The following is a 23,339-nucleotide window of genomic DNA, read 5'->3' on the forward strand; positions in this document are numbered from 1 at the left end:
GCCTCTGGAGCTGGATTGGCACTGGGAATCAGGGGAGCTGTGAGGAGGTTCCATCCCAGGAGGTCTCTCTGTGACCTGAGATGTGCCCAGAGCAGAGGTGGGAGCAGGGTCTGAGCTGGGAGCCCCTGAGCAGGGCCCGTGCAGAGCGAGCAGGAGCTGTCTCCACTTGCCAGGCAGCTGTTTCGGAGGTGCAGAGATGCATCATGACTTTGCTACTGATCCCAGTACTGGGGAATAGGATTTGCCACTTTGTTCCTGTGCCTTGAGCAATTGTCATGTTTTCAAAAGAAAACTGCTCTGCTACAGTTCTGATTTCCACCTTTTGAACGCTGCTTTTCATCTTCACTTTCTCTTTGCTTTCATGGGCCAGAGGAAATGACTGCCTTGAGGAGATGCAGCAGTTTCCCCAGACAAGGGGGTCAGAGCAGGTGGGAGGTGACAATGCCTCTGTCCCCTGCTGGGCACTTGGGCAGTGCCAGCCTGGGTGCCTGAGGGACACAGCCCTGCACTGGAGGGCTCTGGGGAAATCCTGTGCTTGGCTCTGATGGAAGGCACCTGTACTTCACACACCAAAGATTAACCCCTTGTTCTGCAGAGCAGAGCTCAGGCTGGCCCAAGGCTGCTGTACCAGTTTTTATTTAGTTAATACCAGAATGTGCAAAACCAAATGTTGAGTATTTCTGTTGGAACCAGAGGTCTTGCTGTTCAGTAAATCCTCCTCAACAGCACTGGGTTTTGGGAGCTGATCTCTCGGCCAGGCATCAGTAGATTGTGATCAGAGCTCCCACTGTGCAATAGCACACACAGGAAAACTGAAATGTGTGAGTTTGCTGTGCTGGGACATCCTGCAGGAGTAATGCTGTGTGAGCCTGGGGCAAGGATTGGAGAAGCTCCTGTCACTTCATGTTCTGCTGTCCTTCTGTGGGTTCTGCTGTCCCTCTGTGGGTTCTGCTGTCATTCTGTGGGTTCTGTGTTGTCCTTCTGTGGGTTCTGTCCTGTCCTTTTGTGGGTTCTGTGCTGTCCTTCTGTGGGTTCTGCTGCTCTTCTATGGGTTCTGTGCTGCATTTCTGTGGGTTCTGCTGCCCCTCTGTGGGTTCTGTGCTGTCCTTCTGTGGGTTCTGCTGTCCTTCTGTGGGTTCTGTGCTGCTCCTCTGTGGGTTCTGTCCTGTCCTTTTGTGAGTTCTGTGCTGCCCCTCTGTGGGTTCTGTCCTGTCCTTTTGTGGGTTCTGTGCTGCCCTTCTGTGGGTTCTGCTGCTCTTCTATGGGTTCTGTGCTGCATTTCTGTGGGTTCTGCTGCCCCTCTGTGGGGTCTGTGCTGTCCTTCTGTGGGTTGTGCTGCCCTTCTGTGGGTTCTGTGCTGTCCTTCTGTGGGTTCTGTGCTGTCCTTTTGTGTGTTCTACTGCTCTTCTGTGGGTTCTGCTGCCCTTCTGTGGGTTCTGCTGTCCTCCTGTGGGTTCTGTGCTGTCCTTGTGTGTGTTCCTTTAGGAGGGATTTGCCACCCCAGAAGGACAATCTGAACTGTGGTGGATGAACCAAGTGTGTAACTGTGCACCAAATCTCACAAGAGCAGTGCTGGCAAACACCTGAAGGAAATGCTGTAAGCCTGACTTTAAACAGCTGAAAGAAGGGAAATGTTTCTGTGCACAGCAGGAGCTGCCTTTGGAACAGGCTGGGCCTGCCTGGGCCTGGCTGCCCAAAGCAGTGGTGGGCACAAGGAGCATCAGCAGTGTGCAGAGCCAGGGATGGCTCCCTGGCAGCCTCAGGGATGTGCAGGGATGCTCTGCAGGGAGTGCCTGGCCTTCAGTTCTTGTCTGAGTGATGCTTCCCCTTGGCACAGCTCAGAGACAGCGCTGAGCTGAGGGAGCACTGGGCAGGGCCTGGGCAGGGGCTCTGAGAGTGAATATCTGTGATTTCCCTGCACAGAGTGAAACCTCGGGGCTGAGGGGGCGTGTGGTGCTTTGGGCTGTGCCCAGCACTGGGCTGAGCAGGGCCTGCCCACAGCCCAAGGGCAGGGCCAGCACTGCCACACTGGGGCTCCCAGCGCACTGCAGAACCACCCCAGCAGGATTGAGGGCCTGGAGTGTCCCTGCCACCCCAGCAGGACTGGAGGGCCTGGAGTGTCCCTGCCACCCCAGCAGGACTGGAGGGCCTGGAGTGTCCCTGCCACCCCAGCAGGATTGAGGGCCTGGAGTGTCCCTGCCACCCCAGCAGGACTGGAGGGCCTGGAGTGTCCCTGCCACCCCAGCAGGATTGAGGGCCTGGAGTGTCCCTGCCACCCCAGCAGGACTGGAGGGCCTGGAGTGTCCCTGCCACCCCAGCAGGACAGCATGGAGCTGACCCACAGGGAATTGGTTTGTCAGATACCCTGCAGAGTAACTCCTCAGCTTTGGCAGAAAAAGAATTTGTAGCTTTCCCAGCAAAACAAGTTATTGATGCTTTAACCAGTTCAGGAGCTCTTCTTTACTTCAGTTTTGAAAGCAGTTTTTGGAAAGGATCTCAGTGGGGTTAAAATGGTAGCTAATAAGCCCCCCCTTTCCCTTGTCATAGCAGCAGGAAAATCATCAAGGGCTGCTTCTACATATAAACCATTTGCCTTCAATAAAATAACTGGATGCACAAATTTGGGATTTAATTTCAGTCTTATTTGGTGCTTTTTTTTTTTCAGGTTGTGCGGAGTAATGAATTCTGGCATAAATTGTATAAAACACTCTGATAATTTTTTTATTAATGTTGCCCAAGTTAGAGAACTAGCACTTAAATAGTATTGACTTTTTCTTTGTTTGTTTCTTTCTTATCAAGTTTCAGACATTTTTGAGGGTTTGGCAGGCGTCCATCAGCCCTGAAGCCGTGGATGATTTATCACCTGGCTGTGCAGGGCTAAGGTAGCTGTGCCAGTGCCCTGCCTGCTCTCCTGTGCCATTCCCAGCCTCACTGCAGAGCTGCCTGTGCACAGCCACACCGTGGTCCCCAGCAGGACACTTCTCTCTGGGAATTTTATTGATCTAAAAACTGTATTTTTAATGAACACGCTCAGGAAATGTGTTTGTACACAGATTTATCACTATTTTGCTGCCTCCAGAGGAGATAACTGTGGAGTGTTTCCTCCCAGCTCTGTCTGGACCTCCTGATCCCTTCCTCAACCACTTGCAGCTCTCAGCCTGTTCTGTATCATCACCCCATTTTAACACTGTGGCAAATTAGGCCTTTTTTTTTTCATTAAGCCATAAATTATGGTTTCCTGGATTTGACTTATGTTTTTAAATTAATATTTCCCCATCCCTTTCCCCTTTCCAGAAAGTCTTTATCTGGCAGTTCTCCAGCAGAGGTTCTGCCCCAAGTCGAAATCCTGCCTCAGGATTTCCTGGTCTTGCCTCAGCTTACTGCATGTCCAGAGAGTCATTCTGCAAACAAATTAATTTCTCCTTGTCTAGAAATTATAGAGCTCTTTCATTCTGTCCTTCAGCAAAGGAAGGTAGAACAAATCTGTCTGAGGGGCTTTCAGGGCACTGTGCACTCTGTTATCTATGGGTAACAGCCAGGTGCATCTGCAAATAGAACAGGAGCAAGAGAGGCTTGTAAAATTGAGAGAGGAAAAGCAAACTGTTCTGGTTAAAATACTTGTTTGTTCTTCTTGTGTTTGTGCATTAAACTAAACAGTTGCCATCACCCACACAGACAGAAATAATCTGCCTTCCCCTGCACCTTGTTTTGGAGAATGCTTTACAAACTGCTCCCTTTTCTGCCCCTTCTTTGTGTAGAAATGTTGAAAAATTACAGCAAGTTTTCCTCCATGCCTCTTCTGCAGGCTCCAGCCAAATATCTCAGGGTTCTGCTGCCTACCAGCCTTGGAGCTTTGGCTTCTTGCCCTACAGATCTTCCAGTGCAGATATGAGCAGAACTGTGGTTTTGTTTGGCTGGAAGTCGAGTTCTTCCCAGGAGATTTGGGTGGCTGTGAAGCCAAGCGGCATGGCAAGGCTGTGAGCATCCCTGCTCTCCTTTGTCAGCAGATGACAATCTGTCACCAGCTAAAACTCCCAGGCACCCAGGAGAAGAGCAGCAGATGGAGTCAGCTGCCAAGCAAACTGCTCCCTGGCTCTGTGTGAGGCTTTAGAACCACAGAATCACAGATTCACTAAGGTAGGAAAAGACCTTTAAGATCATCAAGTCCAACTGTCAACCCAGCACTGCCGTGTTCACCTCTCAGCCATTTTGTGAGTTTCTGACTGAAGAACACATGGTGGGTTTGCTGGGGTTTGGGAAATTCCTTGGGTTTGTTTTTGTCCCAGTCTTGCCCTCTGTGCAAGTGTCCATAGAGAGGAGGGTTCATCCCAGGGGTGTCACTGGGGATGGCACTGGCTGTGTCACTCCCTTGGGACATCACAAGGCTCAAACTGCAGCATGGCAGCAAAATCTGATTCTCTTCCTTGTTCTACCAATCCTGTGCTCTGTGTAGGCATTTGGTCTCTCTGTGGTGAGTAAAATCTTCTCTAACTCATCTCCCTGTGCCAGGGCAATGGAGCACATGAGCAGTGTCCACAGGTCCTGCTTGTGGAGCTGCTGGACATCAGCTCTGGACAGGGACTGCCTCTTGCTTTGTCCTACACTCTGCTGAGGGAATTTTGTACTTCATACATTTTTAACAAGAAAAAAAATGCACTAGGTGGGCATGATATGCTGCTAATGCTGCACTCTGTCTATTTTTAGGAAGCTGTTGGCCTGCTCATTTGCAGTTGTTGCAGTTGAGAACAAATATTCTCAGTCAATGCTGAAATAAGAAATGTGAAGGTGCTGGTTCTGCTGTCAGGCGGGCAGGTGCTGCTCTGAAATGGCTCCATTGAAGTTCAGGAGCACATCTGATCAAAGGGGACATCAAAAGCAGCACAATCTATAAAGCAATAGTGCCTGCATGGAAAGCAGGAGAGCTTTATTGAATTCCATCAATTGTTCTCGGTGTGTTGGGAGCACAGCAAACGTCACCTCTGGGTTTCTGCAAGTGAGGATGAGGGAAATGGAGGGAGGTGGATGAAGTTCTAAAGAAGAGCTGCCTTTGGCATTTCTGAGGGAGGTTTTGCTAGAGCAGGGTCCAAACACATCTGAGATGCCTGCATTGCCCAGCTCAGGGCTGAGGTGGGGGCTGGCAATTCTGCTTGGCTGGCACATGAAGGCAGATTTACATGTTTGGAGTGCAAGGAGATTAAAATACTGATAGAAAGGGGTGAGAGAGGATTGCTCTGGCATTACTGAGGTGTGCACAGTGTTCTCCCTGAGCCATGTGTGGTGCGTGTGAGCATGGAACCTTTACCTGGTGGGTTTTCTTGCTCTGCCCCTACACTCACTCCTGCAGAATTGCCTACTGAAAGTGTTCATCTTTCTCACCTCTTGGCTGTTTGCAGAGAGGTGAGCGAATCTCTGAGGGGAAGGAGAACTGCAGGTCTGGAACACGATGGGATCAGGCCATGAAGATGCTTCAGGCAATGTTTTTATCTGTGAAAAGCACACAGTTAAAGAAGAGTTTTTCGGTTTCATCCAAAAGATCAATATTCATTTGACAGTGAGCAGAAGGGGGAGCCAGAAAGGCACAGTGTCAGTGCTCACACTGCATTTGCCATGTGGCGGAACTGGTTCTGTGTCACTGTGTCTGATCTGACCCCACTTCCATCATTTTGCTTTCTTTTTTTGACTTTCTCTGTCATCTTCCTGTAATACTAATTCACTTCAGTTCTAATAAAAACATTTGTAAGATAATGGAGGAATCTTGGCTGAGCATTTGTTGTTTTAATTTCCAGCATATTATATTGATTCTCTGAAGATTGCTTGTCTCCCTGAATGATTTGTGGGTTTGTGGGGTTTTGTTCCTGTGGGGACTGGGAATCAGGAACAGGCAGCAGCACCTGCATCAGTGTCCTTACCAGCTTGGAGTAGGAAAGTTGGAATACTCTGAGTTTGTAATTTTTCCTTCACAGAGGTAGAAAACTGATTTCCTAGGCCAGGAGATGCATTGGATGAACAGCGCTGTGATTCAGAAGGGGTTTCAAGGTTTTTTCTTTGAGTTTTGGGGGTTCTGCATTTTTTGGTTTTGCTTTCTGTTTTACTTTTTCTTCCTATCCCCTAAAAACAGCCCTAAACAGGAGTTGGGAAAAACCTGCAGATTTCAAATGAAGATGGATGCTCAGTTGGGACTTGTTCGGAAAAGTTCTCGGTAGCAGTTCTGCAGAACTTTTCCACTCGTGGAGTTTGAACTTTTGTCTCCCACATTCGAGTGGAAGGTGTCCTTGGAAAGGGGGTAGGACACAGGGATATCCTTGGGATGGGGGATAGGACACAGGGATGTCCTTGGAAAGGGGTTAGGACACAGGGATGTCCTTGGGGATGGGGTAGGACACAGGGATGTCCTTGGGGATGGGGTAGGACACAGGGATATCCTGGGAAAGGGATGGGGTAGGACACAGGGATGTCCTTGGGGATGGGGTAGGACACAGGGATGTCCTGGGAAAGGGGTGGGACACAGGGATATCCTGGGAAAGGGATGGGGTAGGACACAGGGATGTCCTTGGGAAGGAGAGGATTCTGCCAAGAAGCCCTTTGAGTTTTGGCAGTCAGCAAAGTCTTGGTAGAGGTGTGCTGGGTACTTTCTCAGTGCAGTGCCTCAGGTACCCTTCCAGAAGACTATTTCTGTTTTAGATCAAAGAAAAGTGCAGTAGCACACCAGAAATGCTTTCTCGGGCTTTTTCTGTGGTTTGATGTGTTTTTTTCTTCCTCCCCTTCAGTTATTGTGTGGTCAGGCTTGACGGGCTTTTAATGCCCTGCCAAGTTCCCTGGGAGCTGCAGAGACCATCCCTCTAATGGAAATATGATGTAATTATACTTCAGCATCCTCTAAATGGGTCTCTTCTACTACCAGGGTGCTCACATGTCCATGCAGTTGGAAGTTTTGTTTTGTGCATCTGTTTTTAATGAGGATGTGGCCCCAAACTATCACAGAGGGCCAGGAGAGCCAGCTGTCCAAAGCTTCTGGTACCCAGAGCTGGCTCTGATGGCTACAAATGTTTTTCATTTGTCTGATTAAATAACTCCTCCAACACAATAATAATCAAAAATGCTTGTTATCACTATTCAGCTACACTACTAAGTGACCAGAAATGTGAAGAAAAACCAGGGTGGAAACAAAGGAAACCCTTCAGGACTGTAAAAGTTCACCTTTTAACCCATCTTTTCAGCACCTGCCTGGAGCAGGGCTGTGGTGGAACAAAGGCTGTGGAGTGATGCCCGTGCTGGGCACTGTGTGTGCTGATCCCACCTTCCCTTCTGTCAGAGAGCCAAAATCCCCGGGGACCTGGCTGCCCTTGGAGCTGGGATCACACCCTGGTGCGCTCACCATGGGCTGTGGGGAATACTCAACGCCCCAATGCAGGCAGGGACAGGGAGCTGTGTTTCCATTGGAAGCGGGGCTGCATTTTCCTCACCTGACTTCATGGACATGAGGCAGAGATTGGCTGGAGAGCCTGGCTGGGGACTCACCTGGCCTTGGGTGCTTTCTAGGACTGCTGTGTGCTGCTGCATGTGCTTGAGCTGCAGGGTTTGGATTTCCAGAACCCAGGGAATCTGTTTTGGGCCTGCTCTTGGTCGGCTTGCCTGGTTCCAGGCCAATTCACAGCTCAGAACTTGTCTGTGTTTGGAAATGGATTTTAGAACAGACACACAGCCAGTGGACCCAAGTGCCAAAACACAAATCCCAGAATCCCAGAATCACAGACTGGTTTGGGTTGGAAGGGACCTTAAATCCATCTCATTCCAACCCCCTGCCATGGCAGGGACACCTCCCACTGTCCCAGGCTGCTCCAAGCCCCAGTGTCCAGCCTGGCCTTGGGCACCGCCAGGGATCCAGGGGCAGCCACAGCTTGTCCCCCTTCCCAGGGAAGGATTCTCCCCATATCCCATCCATTCCTGCCCTCTGGCCATCCCTACCCACCTGCAGCACCTCGGCTCTGAGTGCTCTCAAACCCCCTGGTCACTCCTTGCCCTGCTGTGTGTGCCCACAGGAATCTCACCGAGCTCACTGGTGAGTTTCCTTGGACAAAGATCACAGAAAACCCCATGGCTTAAATGGTAGCTTTGGAAATCATTGAAAGGGTAGCTAATGATGCTCTTGTTTCACTCTGTGCTTCGTTCTGAAGCAGTGTGCTCAGAATAGCTTGGAGTGGATTTGGCCAGTTTGGATTTTTTACAGTCAATATTTTCAAGAGAGAAGTGAAAAGCAAAATAGGTGTGGGATTAAAAGAGAGAGAGAAGAATTGTTTACATAACGGAACAACAGATGTCTGACAGCTTTAAAAATAAAAACAATCAATTTCCAGCAGCAGTGATTATGGAATAGACCACTAGAACACGACTCCAGGGAGAGACAGTGGGTAAAGGAGCCCAGTTTGTCCCTGAGCAGGCCATGGGAAGCTCTGAGGGCACCAAGCTGGGCTCAGGGCTGCTGGGGCTCCTTGGTCCCACAGCTCCGAATTAAAAATCGAGTTGCAATCACCACGTGTCAAACTCAGAACACTGCCACCTCCAAAGGACTCAGAACAACATTTGTACCTGCAAAGAGCTCAGTTCCTCCTGCTCTGGGCAGACCCAGGGGCAGCTGAGCACCCAGAGCTGAGTCACACAGTGACTCACACTCGTGCCCTGGGGTTTTGTTTTCTTTTCAAAGCAGTTTCCTGTATTTTGGTCATATAGGATTACAATTTAAAGCCCTGGTTGACCTGTTTGGGTATGCAAGTTCAAAGAAATACAGACTTTCAGATGCTAACCAAACATGTATCACTTCTAGATGCTGTTTCCATGTCACTTTTCAAATTTTGTGACAACTCAGGAGAAAAAACTCCTAATAATGTGAATTTGCAGTGATTTAAAAATAAATTCCTGAGAATTGTCCCTTGTGATTAAAGAGGCTGTAAATCAAGTGTGTAGGTAACTTTCTAAGCTTTGCTTTGCTTGCTGAGGTCTTTGATGTTCAGGTGCAGATGTTCAGCCTGTGCCAGGGCAGAGTCAGGGGCCCTGTGTCCCCTCTGTGCCATGGGCTCAGTGCCCTCCCCTGTGCCACCAGCTCAGTGCCCTCCCCTGTGCCACCAACCCAGTGCCCTCCCCTGTGCCATGGGCTCAGTGCCCTCCCCTGTGCCACCAACCCAGTGCCCTCCTCTGTGCCACCAACCCAGTGCCCTCCCCTGTGCCATGGGCTCAGTGCCCTCCCCTGTGCCACCAGCTCAGTGCCCTCCCCTGTGCCACCAACCCAGTGCCCTCCCCTGTGCCATGGGCTCAGTGCCCTCTCCTGTGCCACCAACCCAGTGCCCTCCTCTGTGCCACCAACCCAGTGCCCTCCCCTGTGCCATGGGCTCAGTGCCCTCCCCTGTGCCACCAACCCAGTGCCCTCCTCTGTGCCACCAACCCAGTGCCCTCCCCTGTGCCACCAGCTCAGTGCCCTCCCCTGTGCCACCAACCCAGTGCCCTCCTCTGTGCCACCAGCTCAGTGCCCTCCCCCGTGCCACCAACCCAGTGCCCTCCTCTGTGCCACCAGCTCAGTGCCCTCCCCTGTGCCATGGGCTCAGTGCCCTCCCCTGTGCCACCAACCCAGTGCCCTCCTCTGTGCCACCAGCTCAGTGCCCTCCCCTGTGCCATGAGCTCAGTGCCCTCCCCTGTGCCCTGCTGCCCCTCCTGGGCCCCTCACACAGAATTCCCTCCATGGCTCAGTTCTGTGGGGCTGCTCTGGCTCTCCTGCAGCTGGGATTGCCCCCTGAGCTGGGGTTGCCCCCTGAGCTGGGATTGCCCCCTGAGCTGGGACACTGCTCTGCTCTCAGGCAGGCTCTGAGATCAGCAGTTGGTAAATTGCAGTGATCTCCATAGCTGAAAAATGTAGCTGAGGCGTTTTAATCAAATAAATCAAACTGGCCCAAGTGTCTGCTGTGGCTCATAACAAAATCAGAGGAGCAAGTAGTGCTGAACACACACATTGTGTTTTGTGCTGCAGCAAAGTGAGACAAATGCCCTGCTCTGTGTCAGCAGGTAATGACATCTCCCACAGAGCAGAGTTCCTGTGTTAATCATATTTGACTTCTCCAACTGCCTCGCTTCCTCCTCCCAGCCCAGCCAGCAGCTTGCTGAAATTGTGACGAATGCTCACACACCTCACAGAATAAAAATCCTGTTCAATCTTTTCCCCATCCCTGTGCCCAGAAGGCTCCCAGTGAATCCTTTGCTGGGTTTGCAGGCATCCTCCATCCAAACTTCTTCCTGGAATTCCACCTGAAGCCTCTCTGTGTCCTGTTCACGGGCTGGGCTTTCCTTTGCACAGGATAATGGATTCTTTAAGCTTTGAAAGTGAGTTGTTGTGGCCTAAAGTAACAAATCAGTTTTGGAATGCATGCTGTCTGTTGTAAATGATTTGGGGGTAATAAATTTTCTGGTACAAAGCAATAGGCAGAGTTTTCATAATGTTGAACAGTTTGGACTTGTCTTGGAGGGAACAATGTCGCGAAAGCAATGTGCTGGTTCCAACTATTTGTTATTATAAAAGACAATTTTTTTTTTTCCTTAAGGTAGAATCCTCATCAGATTTCATGCTTTGCTGTAACTTGTTTTATTCCTTATGTTAGACAAATAAAAATATTTGAGCATAGTTGTGTATCTGTTACATCTGTTAATGTAAGCTTTTTTTTTTAGGCTGCTTAGGAAGGCTTATACATGCTACCCTTTTTACTAACGGCCCATGAAAGTGGATTTGATTGCCCCTAGAGCTTTTGATAAGCTACATTTGAACCTGGCTGATTGAAAACTGAGGCCACAGTGCAGAAGCTGTATGTATCACCTTAAATTTAACATGATGCACTCATTCATTGCCTCCTGGAAACATTCACAGGTGGCAATTTCTAGAGCTCCCTCGAAGACAAATCTGATGAAATACCTGCTCCAGACAGCCCTCAAGTCAGAACTGAGTTTTGGCGAGGCTGGATGTGCAGTAACTATCAAGAGACCAGACTCTTGCACTTTTCCATGGCAGCATCTCTCTTGGTTCTGTGCAAACCACGAGAAGCTCAGAGTCTTTATCTGGGTACCCAGCTTTAGGGGCTGCAGTGCAGGGAAAATGAACTTTCTTCATTTCCAGCAGCCACAAGACCAAGTGGCTTCACTTTCCCAACTTCTCTAACACTTCTCTTTCCCCAGAGCCCCTTGGTTGCTGCGGTGCCCGGGGTGCCAGTTGGGTTTGGGCTGGGTGTTCCTGGCTTAAATTGGAACAGTGAAAGAAACTTGTGCATTCAGAATGGATTAAAATCTGCTCAAATGATACCTTTGACTGTAAACTGGGGAGTGATCATTTTGTGGGTGAGTTTCCTGAGCAATCTGAGCTGGCTGCTTTGGGCTTTGTCATTACCCTGGCTGCAGTTTGTATGCAGGGGCTGCATCAGCAGGCTCTTGGCTGAGGAGGGAGCAGAGGAGCTGCTGCTGCAGGGCTGGGAAAGCTCAGGGTTCTCTTCATCAGAGGGATCTGACAATCCTCCCCTTTCCCATCCCTGTGTGCACCTGTTCATGGCTGGAGCAGGGCAGGGCAGTCACTGCCCACACAGGGCCCTCTCTGTCCCTGCCCAGCTCTGTTTGCCCCATGGCTGCCCCATGGCTGCCCCATGGCTGCTCACTGCCCACACAGGGCCCTCTCTGTGCCTGCCCAGCTCTGTTTGCCCCATGGCTGCCCCATGGCTGCTCACTGCCCACACAGGGCCCTCTCTGTCCCTGCCCAGCTCTGTTTGCCCCATGGCTGCCCCATGGCTGCCCCATGGCTGCTCACTGCCCACACAGGGCCCTCTCTGTCCCTGCCCAGCTCTGTTTGCCCCATGGCTGCCCCATGGCTGCCCCATGGCTGCTCACTGCCCACACAGGGCCCTCTCTGTCCCTGCTCATCTCTGTTTGCCCCATGGCTGCCCCATGGCTGCTCACTGCCCACACAGGGCCCTCTCTGTCCCTGCTCATCTCTGTTTGCCCCATGGCTGCCCCATGGCTGCTCACTGCCCACACAGGGCCCTCTCTGTCCCTGCCCAGCTCTGTTTGCCCCATGGCTGCCCCATGGCTGCTCACTGCCCACACAGGGCCCTCTCTGTCCCTGCTCATCTCTGTTTGCCCCATGGCTGCCCCATGGCTGCTCACTGCCCACACAGGGCCCTCTCTGTCCCTGCCCAGCTCTGTTTGCCCCATGGCTGCTCCATGGCTGCTCACTGCCCACACAGGGCCCTCTCTGTCCCTGCCCAGCTCTGTTTGCCCCATGGCTGCCCCATGGCTGCTCACTGCCCACACAGGGCCCTCTCTGTCCCTGCCCAGCTCTGTTTGCCCCATGGCTGCCCCATGGCTGCTCACTGCCCACACAGGGCCCTCTCTGTCCCTGCCCAGCTCTGTTTGCCCCATGGCTGCTCCATGGCTGCCCCATGGCTGCTCACTGCCCACACAGGGCCCTCTCTGTCCCTGCCCAGCTCTGTTTGCCCCATGGCTGTTCCCTGCAGTGGCACCAGCACCAGGCAGGGACAGCAGGGTGAGGCTGCCCAGGGAGCCTGTGCTGCTCCTGTGCCAAGGGCAGGATGGGGCCAAGCCCTCCCAGAGCCTTCCTCCCTCCCTCCCTGCCCCTCTCCCTCCTTCCCTCATCCCTGCCCTGGTGCCCAGGGATGGGTCACACCTTCTCCTATTTCTGAGAGCTGGGGGAGAGAGCAAAGCACCAACACCAGGGGTGTCTGTGCCTGCAGGGAGCCAGGGCTGCTGCTGGAGCTCTCTCTGGGCCCACATTTCTGTGTCCTTCAGTTCTTTTTCCTCTCTCACAAACCAGGAGCTCTATGGCCACTCAGGAAATTAACTTACTTATTGATCTTCCTGAGGACCTGGGGATGTAATTCTGTCTTTATTACATCAGATTTTAGGAGATATTTTTGAACAGTGGCAAAAGCATAAAAAGCACAGGGGAAAAAAGCTCACAAAAAAAAAAAAATAGCAGCAGCAACATTATGTCTCAGGTTTGTGGGGCTGATGAAATCAGTTTGTGTGCATGGGGAAGAGAGGGAAGATTTTAGCAACTTGTGTACTTTAGGAAATTTATGTCAGAAATTTATATCAGAAATCTTAATATTAGATTTATTTATTATCTTCAAATTTTCCTTATTTTAGATCACAGAGAGAAGTTCAGGGTTTATTGTGCAGCTCTTTATTTCCACCACATATTTTCAGAGCTACTTATCTTTCTCATCCCCCTTTGTAGCCTAAAACTTGACTTGGCAGCTCCTGAGGTTTTCCATGGAATTGCTTAAGGTGTTCCCATAACAGCCTGCACTGATTTCCATAGAGCAAATGTTCTCCTCTTTCCCAAAGAACACCCTGCAATGTGTGACTTCCACAAGCAGCCTCAGCAAAAATGTGCCCTGGATCTGCAGGGATCAAATCTGAACCAGCTCAGGCAGATCAGTTCTGTTCTAGCATGAGAACAAGAGTAATGCTGATTTCTTCATTCCAATTTATGCTTCAGATTTTCCCCTCAGCTTTCCAGTATCTACAAGTGAGAATTTCTAATATACAGGACAAATGTTCATCCACACACAGGCACATGATTTTTCTGGAACAGCTTTGCTAACATGCTATTAGAAATAACTATTTGTCATTTAAACTCTATTTGATAAGTTAGAAATGAGAGCAGCAGTTCATAAAAATGATTTCTTTCTGACTTCCACAAAAACGCAGGCAATTGTTTAATCACATTAAAAAATCAAGGCAGTTAAACTAAATTTTCATGGGGATTTTGCTTTCAAGACTTATTCCTGGTTTCTTACAGAACATTCTTCTGTGTACAGGAACTGAAGTCAGACCTGGCTCCAAAAATGGTGGCACCAAAATCATGTCATCCTGCAGCAATTAACATTCACTTTGACAGTACAGAAAATGTTGATGAGGCTCCTAAGAAATGAGAGAACAAGACACAGTGCTGGTGGTGAGTTGAGTTTTTATTTTTTCCTGATTAAAGCAGGAGCAAGCACGAGTCCTACATTCCCAACAGGTAAAGGATTCCAGCCTTATTATAATGTGGCTTCAATGTGAAGCTGTCAAATCTGCAGAGTGAGAAAAAGCAGAAGATAGTCTGTCACCCTGGCATTTCTCTTTCCACATTTTCCTTATCACCAAGCAAATAATGCATTTTTTCATTTACACCTACCTGTACCTTTATGCAGCACAAGCAGCCTTTCATGCATTTCAGAGCAGTGAGATGTCATGCTAATGATATGTTTCTTTTTCTGCCTTTTGAAGGGCAATTTAAATTGTCTCCCTGATGCTGGATTTGCATTAGTGATGCTGAAACGTGTGCACGTGAGTGCTGTAAATGGATACAGTGGAGGAGTGCAGGTATTTCTTTCCTCAAGACTGATTTTTTTTCCCCTTATTGAAATACAAATTGCCATGTCTGTAAAAAGCTGAAGTGTGGGGTGTTCTTATTAGCACCTCTAGCCTGAAGCCTTTTCATGTTCAAATGAATGTTAAGTGTTACCAGGATTACACATGAGACACTTTAAAAGAATGGGCTGAGGAGCTCATTTCAGCTGTTTATTGTTCATTCCAGGGTGTATTAACTATGCTCATTTAAAAATCATATTTCCTCATCTTCTGATATTTTGGAGGAGAAATAAGAAAGGCAGATAAAATTTAGGCCTTTTGTCAGCTTACATCGATTATCCTGCATTTTGATCTTGCATTTCTCCTAAATTGGCTAAATAGTTAAAGAATAAGGGAGCAGGAATGACTACTGCATTGAAGGCCTTGTTTTTTCTTTTTATTGATACCATCCCCTGGCTGTAGAAAAGAGACAGTCTGCAAAGAGACATTTGATGGTGACTGGCAGCTCTATAGATCTTTTGAGCGTATGTTCAAGTCCTAAGAAAGTTTTTCTCTTCTCAGAGCCCACAGAGTGCAGCTTTAGAAGAGAATATTCTGAAAGTGCATTCAGCCTGTGATTTGGTGGCCAGCAGCAGTGCCTGGACTGACCATTTGGTGAAGTGCTTCCAAGAAAGCTCTCAAATGTGCACCAGCTCCATGCATTGTGGGGATGTGTCCCCCCCCATACAGGGCAAAGGATGCTGTGGCTGCAGGAGCCCCTAAAAATGCCAGGTTGCTTAAAATTTTTGGATGCAGCATATCATCATCCCCTTGTGATTTAAACAATCTTTGAATAGAGGGCTCCCTCAGGGATCTCAGGACTCAGAGCACTGGGAGGGGCAGTGGGAGGCTGTGACACAGGAGAGGCTTCCCCACTCCCTGTCCTCCCAAATCTGGGAAATCCTCTCACTGGGAAGGAGCTACAAGGGGTACAGGACTGTCTCATTGAGGAAAAAGGTGGGATGCAAGATCCTAAAACATCTCTTTCACCCCAAACAGAAGAAATTTTGGGCAAGGAGAAGCAAGGATAAAAGGAAAGGGGAAAACTGCCTCCTAATACTTGATTTGAGAGCAAGCCTTGGGTTCAAACCTTGGGCAGAGGTTCAAGTCAGTTCTTTATCTAGACCAGTTCACCTAATCCTGATTATCAGCCTGCTCCTCTCCTGTAGGCATGAGCTGCTGTATAGCCAAGGGGAAGAAACTTCCCAGCGAAGAAATACCAGGGAACTTGCCTCAGCTAGCTGCAGGAGCTGAAAGAATTTCCCCCTCTAATTCAGATTGCAGACACTTTTCACTGAAGCCTTTTTGGCTGGAGTTTTTTTGTTTGGTTGGTTTTTGGGGTTTTTTTCCCCTTTATTTATTTATTTAAGAAAATTTATTAATGTGCCTCTCTCAGTTTTGATGGGACTCTTTAGTCTTTCAGTTGTGGACCGTCCAGGCTCTCAGCTTTCCCAGTTCCTTGTCTGCCAGCAGGACTGCCCCAGCCTGTGCTGAGCAATTGTGAATTCTGTGCACAGACAAGTGCCTTGAGGTTTTAGTGACCCTGCAATTTACTCCTAGGCTGTGGTAAACTCTCATTTGTATAATTCATGGAAATTACTGAATGAAAAGGGCACTATAGAATATTGTTTCCAGTACAGCAGCCTGCCCTGACTAAAACAATGGGGGTAAAATGAAGCATTTCTAGAAGAACTGGCCATCTGTCCAAACACTGCTCAGCTCCTTGTCCGAAGGCTATTTGATGGAATTTGGTGCTGAAGTGTTTGTCTGTGCACCTGTGGATCCACACAAGGACACTTTTTCTTCCTTAGATAAATATTTATACAGGAGATACTTGCACTTAATACTGCTTGTTTTCCTTTTGCTCTAGTGAAAATGTTACTGTTAAAAGAGAGCAGGAGAGGAATATCTGCAGCTCCATGTGCTCCTGGAGGCTGAAGATGTTTCCCTGATGATTCACTGGGGAGCTCTGTGACAGCAGCAGTGCAGAGCAGCCCTGGCACTGAGTGTCCCTGGCAGGGGCTCAGGGACTGGGCAGCACCAGGATTTGCCTCTTGCCTTCCTGGGGAGGCCAAGCACAGCAGCCCTGGGCCCTCATCCAGCACTTAAACCCCTTGGTGGATCTGAAAGAGCTGCAATTCGTGGATGTCAAACATCTTTGAGTCCTGACAATTCTGTGATGCCAGAGCCTGACTGCTCCGGCTGTTCATCTCTGCACGGTCACACATATGATGGCTCTGGGACAACCTGTGCTCCAAAGGACGAGTCTGGACTCTTCAGATTTTCAGTCTTCGATATTGTTTATTATTTCTTATCTACAAAATTTTCTTCCAGCCTGACAGAGGTCTGACCAGCAAGGCAGCCAAGGGCACTCTGACCTCCCACTGGGTGGTCGTCTATTTTTATACTAAAAACTACGCACATCATATTTACCTTTATTTCCCAATACCTTACACCCATATTAGCAAGTGCACCTTCACCAAGAACCAATCCCACAGTGCCAACATCACCACAGAAAATGGATGACAAGAAGAAGAAAGAAGAAGGACGAGACACGCCCTGATCCCTCCATCTTGTCTCCATAACCCCGCTGTACCAAAATCCCTGCACCCTCTCACTCCAGCTCAGAGCTGCTGGCAGCAGTTTTACAGAGCCCTCACTGGGGTCTGCCCCTCGCTGCTTCTTCCTTCAGTGCTGCCACAGTGGGGAAAATTAGAAGTGAAAAATAAAATTTAAAATGCCTTTATTCCCTTTGGCTCAATTACAGAAACCTTTTCAGATTCCTTCTAGGGATAATGGGCTCATCCTTACAGCAGGAGGGTGTAGATGGAGTTTGGTCTGCTTTGTTATGAGAGATGACAACAACAAAGTGAAATCTGGATAAATTTCAGTTCACTGTTTTAAAAATGGATTGCTGAACTAAGAGAAAAAGCAATGCTAGAAGAAACTTAAAATTCTGTGGTCTGGGGTGGTTTTATGCACTTTAGAGAGCTCTGTCTTGTTTTCAGTTTCTCTGTGTGATTTATGAGGTCACAGAACTGCTTTTCTTTATTTGGTGAATTTGGTGATTCTCTGCAAAACTATTGATGTAATGAAAATAATTTAAATTCTTTGTATTGTAGTGCAGTGTTAATTCTTAGAAATGCAAAACATTACAAAATGCACACCTTATAATATAATAGATATCCTGGCAATAAAGCAGCCCCTGTTTCACTATAAGGTACCAGTGTTAAGTGATTGTTTCCTTTATGCTGCCTGAATTTCTAATTTCTCTTTGTTAGAAACCTGTTTAAGTAAAATCAGCAAATGCAGTTTGCTCCAAATATGTAACCTGCTGCTCCCTAGTGCTTGTAAGCAATCCTTAATCTTCTTTTTTTCTCTTGCTGTCATCTCCAAGGGCTCTTCCTGCAATGATTAGAAGCCTTCTTCACCTTTGGGAATGGCTCAGAATCACAAACAATATATTCAGATGAAAGGGAAATGCTTGACCAGCCTGTCCTGGCAGCTCTTTGATCTCCTTGGGGCCGGAGCATCTTCCAGCCACCCCCTTGGGAAGGGGAACAAGTGAAACATTGTCCTGGGGGGCACAGGGGTCTGCATTCCTCACTCAGGCAGGAAAACACCCATCCCCTCCTCTGTGCTGGGCTGGGTGGAAAACTGGGAATCTTTCAGGAAGAAAAAGAAACCAACAACAACATGCTGTTAATGAGCTGGCCAGTCAGTGCCAGGCCATGGTGGGCAGGGAACCCACAGGTGAGTGTGCACAAGTTCTGGAGATTTCTTTGGCAAGGAAAACATTGGTTTTCTTGAATGAGACTATCAGAAAACAGAGCAATCAGAGTTTAACTGGAGGTGGCAACAAAGAGCAAAATGATGGGAAGGCTTGAGCACAAGGTGGTGCTTGGCTTTAATTTAGAAACTTGCTGTGTGTGCAAGTTGAGGTTTAGTAAGGAACTCAGAATTGTCATTTGAAGGCACAGCAGAAGCTCCTGATGGTCAGCTTGCCCAAAATAAAAAGTTCTGATGGCTGAGATGATGCTGAATTCATGCTGTGCCACCCTCTGTGTTCAGTGGTTCTGAAGTATTTTCTGAAGAATTTTATTGTGGCTTCTGTGTTTAAGATGTGTGATGTGCAAGAAGGACACAGACATGATTTCACTCAATAGCTGGTGCCAGCACTAAGATCTGGGACTTTGTTAAATCCTCCTAAATTTGAAAACCTTCAAATTATTGGAGATTAAATTAAATATGGAGATTAGATTAAATATGGTCAATTTCACAGATAAAGCTCAGGGTGAGTGGGCAGTAGAAGATGAATTCTGGCTCCAGGATCCTCATCTCAAATTCCGGTTTATATTGCTTTAAGACTTGCAGTTATGACAATTTAAAATTACAAGTGGCTGAATGCACGAACCAAACAGACCTGTCAAAGGCATCAGAGGTAATTTACCATCTTCTTTTCCTGTTGTCTCCTGTAACATGACAAAAAGATAGTTTTGTTCCCTGTACTGACTCCGCTCTGCAGCTTCTCCCTCTTGCCTTGGTTCAAGGGAGGCAGAATTCTTGTTTTCCCCTAAACCTACCCAGCCTTTTGATAGGGGCCCTCTGATTTCTCTACATTGTGAAGTGCTGGTTAAGCTGATAATGAACAAATAAAATTTTAAGTGGAATGAATACATGCTGATAGACAGATAAATCTTTTTCTCGGATTTTTGCATACTTAAGGATCTGGCCTCACTCCCATTCCATTGAGGGCAGATGAGATGCCTGTGAGATTAGTCCCATATTAATGACTAGAGAACATTATGTCATAGAGGAGTTTAACAAAAGATTGTGTCATATAGTTACTAAAAAAACCCAGTTACCTTCCTAAGGCAGTGCTACAAAACCTGTTGGTTCAGCAGATCCTAAACTCGCATCAACAACTTTTTGTGCTCTTTAAACCATTTGCATTACTGAAATGCTGATTGATTTCTGCTGTGTTATTGTCCAACCTACGACCTGCTGAAAATATCCTGTGATATTGTTTTCCCCCTGCTTCTTTTGAAGCAGTTACAGAATGCAGAGATGAAATAAGATACTGTAAAATGCAATTTCGATGGATTCTGCCTGATCCTCAGGTAATGACAGGGATGCTGTTTGTGGGCTCTGGGGAGATGGGAACGTTTGGGCCCCGTGTCTGGCACAGTTTGTGAGCAATACCCAAAGCATCGAGTGCCCAGAGCCAGGCAGGAGTGACTCAGGGTGTTCTCCCAGCAGATGTCCTGAAGCAGAGTGGGTTTGTCTGGATGTGTGTGTAAGTTCTGATGTGCACAAAGGAGGAGGCTGATTTCTAGAAAGGCTTCAGCATAGAGTTCTACCTGAGATTAGAGCTCCTGATGGATGCCCTCAGAATGTCGATATCAGGTTACTCCCTCCATCCATCACAGCCTGCTTGCAGCTGCTTTGAAAATGAAGGTGGAGCAATTAAAATGACAAACAGGGGGTAAACAAGTCCTGGAGCCTGAGCTGCCTTAGAGCTCAGCCCCGGGCTGGATGCTCTGAGCTGCTCCAGAGCCAGGGCCATGAACACCAGCAGGGACCAGCTGTGAGCTGGACCTGGGGCTCCTCTGCTCACCTCAGACCCATGGACTGAACACCACACTGCACAACTGAGGGGCTCCAGTGGGTGCAAACCTTTAGACCACTATTCAAACCTCTCCAGAATGTGTTTTGAAATACTAAGCCGTTTAATTTTTGCCATAAATTCTCAAGTACTGTTTACCTCCTTTGTTCACCCAAACAGCTGCTGGCAACTGCCATCATCTCCTGCAAAGTTGACATTAGCAAGAAATAATTGAATTTCTTGTCTTTTACTACATAATTGCAACAAAAAAAAAAACCCTAACCCAACACCCTACCTTAAAGGGAGGGGGAGGGCAAGGAAAGGTGCAAAATTGGAGAGACAATCCCTGTCTCACACATGTAGTGACAAGCTTTATGTGATTTTTATTGCAATAATTACTGTATCCTGCTGATCAAGAATAATTATCATCACCATAGCAACTTCCTATGGAAAGAGTGATTGGGGGTGGGACAGAGTGAATGGTTCCTTGAGAGCAGCTTTGGCTTGCTCGTTTGGGATATTTCTGTGCCTCCCTTTGGGTCTGGACACATGAATGCAAATCCTCACGTTTGTTTTGGCAAACAAAAACACAAATTGGGAAATGGGGGGTGTTGCATCAGCATGAAAGCCCCAGAGCTGTGGCTGCTCTTTAATTCAGGTCCTGCTTTGGCTGGGAGCTGGGGAGCAGAGCCTGCAGCCCCTGAGCTCAGAGAGTGTTTTGAATGATTTCTGTTTGAAACCCTCTCTCCTCATGATTTCTTGCAAAATTCATTGCATATTCTTTTTTTTTTTCATTTCTTCTTTCAGTAGCATTTCACCTGTGCAGAGGTGATGCTGTTTCAAAGGCACCTTTCAGATGATTTTAAAATGAAAGATAACATTTTGAGGAATACCAGGTGGCCTGGACATTTGTGAACACACAGAGCAGCCATTTTTAATGGTTTGAGTAGATGATGAAAACAACTCATAAAGTGACGATTATGCTATATGAGTTCATAAAGAGGACTTATGATATTCCAAAACACCAGTATATCTTTACCAAAGTTTACAAATTCCTCCCACCAAGAGTTGAGGTGGCACTAGCACAGACCCAGTGCTTTAGGGGAACCAGAAGAACAGATCTAAGCTATGTGGCAAGTCTGCAGCATGCTGCTAAAACTTCCCAGTCCTGAGGGTGCAGTCAGTGTGACTTGTTCCCTTTGGCATTGCCAAAACAACTGCAGTGAGGCAGGGCTGAGCTGGGGACAGGGGCTGGCCTCCTGAAAAGCTGAATTCCAGTGTTTTGTCCATGGATTCCAGGTCCCTGATGCTCCCTTGGTGTGCCACACTGGATGCTGAGCGGTTTGGTGGTGCTGGAGAAGGAGTTTGCTCCCTCTTTCCTTCTTCCATGGAGATTTCCCTCCCAGTGCCAGATTCACTGGGCTGGTTGTGAGGGGAACTCCTGTGGGTGGGGGAGGAAGGGTTTCACCCTGCCAGCCTGCAGTGTGCAGGGTCAGAAAGGAATATCTTGGTTTGTCACAGGAGCAGGGACATCCCTGTCCCTCACACCCTGCTCACACCCTGCTCACACCCTGCGCACACCCTACTCACACCCTGCTCACACCCTACTCACACCCCTGCTCACAGCCTGCTCAAATCCCTGTTCACACCCTGCTCACACCCTGCTCACACCCAGCTCACACCCTACTCACACCCCGCACACACTCTGCTCACAGCCTGCTCGCACCCTGCTCACACCCCTACTGACCCTCTGCTCACACTCTGCTCACACCCTGTTCACACCTCTGCTCACATCCTGCTCACACCCTGCTCACACTCTGCTCCATCGCTGCTCACACCCTGCTCACACTCTGCTCACACCATTGCTCACACACTGCTCACACCCCTGCTCACACCCTGCTCACACTCTGCTCACACCCTGCTCACACCCTACTCACACCCAGCTCACACTCTACTCACACCCAGCTCACACCCTGGTCACACCCCTGCTCACACCCTGCTCACACCTTAGTCACACCCTGCTCACACCTTTGCTCACACCCTGCTCACACCCTGCTCACATCCTGCTCACACCCTGCTCACAGCCTGCTGAAATCCCTGCTCACACCCTGCTCACGCCCTGATCACACCCTGCTCACACTCTGCTCACACTCTGCTCACATCCTGCTCACAACCTGCTCACACCCTGTTCACACCCTGCTCACATCGCCTACTCACACCCTGCTCACACCCTGCTCACACCCCTGCTCACACTCTCCTCACACCCTCCTCACACGCTGCTCACACCCCTACTCACACCCCTACTGACACTCTGCTCACACCCTGCTCACACCCTGTTCACCCCTCTGCTCACATCCTGCTCACACCCCTGCTCACTCCCTGCTCACACCCAGCTCACACTCTGCTCACACCCTGCTCACACCCTGTTCACACCCTGCTCACACCCTGCTCACACCCTGCTCACACTCTGCTCACACTCTCCTCACACCCTGCTCACACTCTCCTCACACCCTGCTCACACCCCTGCTCACACCCTGCTCACACTCTGCTCACACCCAGCTCACACCCCTACTCACACCCTGCTCACACCTCTGCTCACACCCTGCTCACACCCAGCTCACACCCTGTTAACACCTTACTCACACCCTACTCACACCCTGCTCACTCCCTGCTCACCCCCTGTTCACACCCTGCTCACCCCCTGTTCACACCCTGCTCACAACCTGCTCAAACCCTGCTCACACCCTGCTCACACCCTACTCACACCCTGCTCACACCCTGCTCACACCCTACTCACACCCTGCTCACACCCCTGGCACTCGGTCCCATGGCCGAGGAATGACTGCTGTGACTGATTCCAATTCTCCTGCTCTCAATGCCTGTTGAAATCTTTCATCTCCCACTCCTTTCATTTGCATTGCACTGCTTCCAAGCCGCTGTGTGGCCTTCAGGGCACTTTAAAAGTGGCATTCTAAATCTACAAGTTGCTTCCTCTAAGAGCTGTTTTCCTCTCAGAATAGAAGCATGTATCTACTGGGGGAGGCAAGATGAGCCTGGGATGGTTTTTTTCCTTGTTGAGGTCTTATTTGTGTGCAAAGCATTATCCTGTGGAGGTCTAGATCCTCTGGAAGTTCTGTGAAACCAAACAAGTGCTGCCTTCAGAGTGGACAATGCCCTCAGGCACAGGGTGGGATTGTTGGGGGTCCTGTGCAGGGCCAGGGGCTGGACTGGATGGAATCACAGGAAGCAAATTCTAGTTTTAGCTACTGTGTCTGACAAATCACCTAAGACTTTGCTT

This window comes from Melozone crissalis, unplaced genomic scaffold (genome assembly GCF_028551555.1).
Source record: "Melozone crissalis strain CALT ecotype California unplaced genomic scaffold, PUWL_Pcris_2 ptg000029l_1, whole genome shotgun sequence".
NCBI classification, from domain to species: domain Eukaryota; kingdom Metazoa; phylum Chordata; class Aves; order Passeriformes; family Passerellidae; genus Melozone; species Melozone crissalis.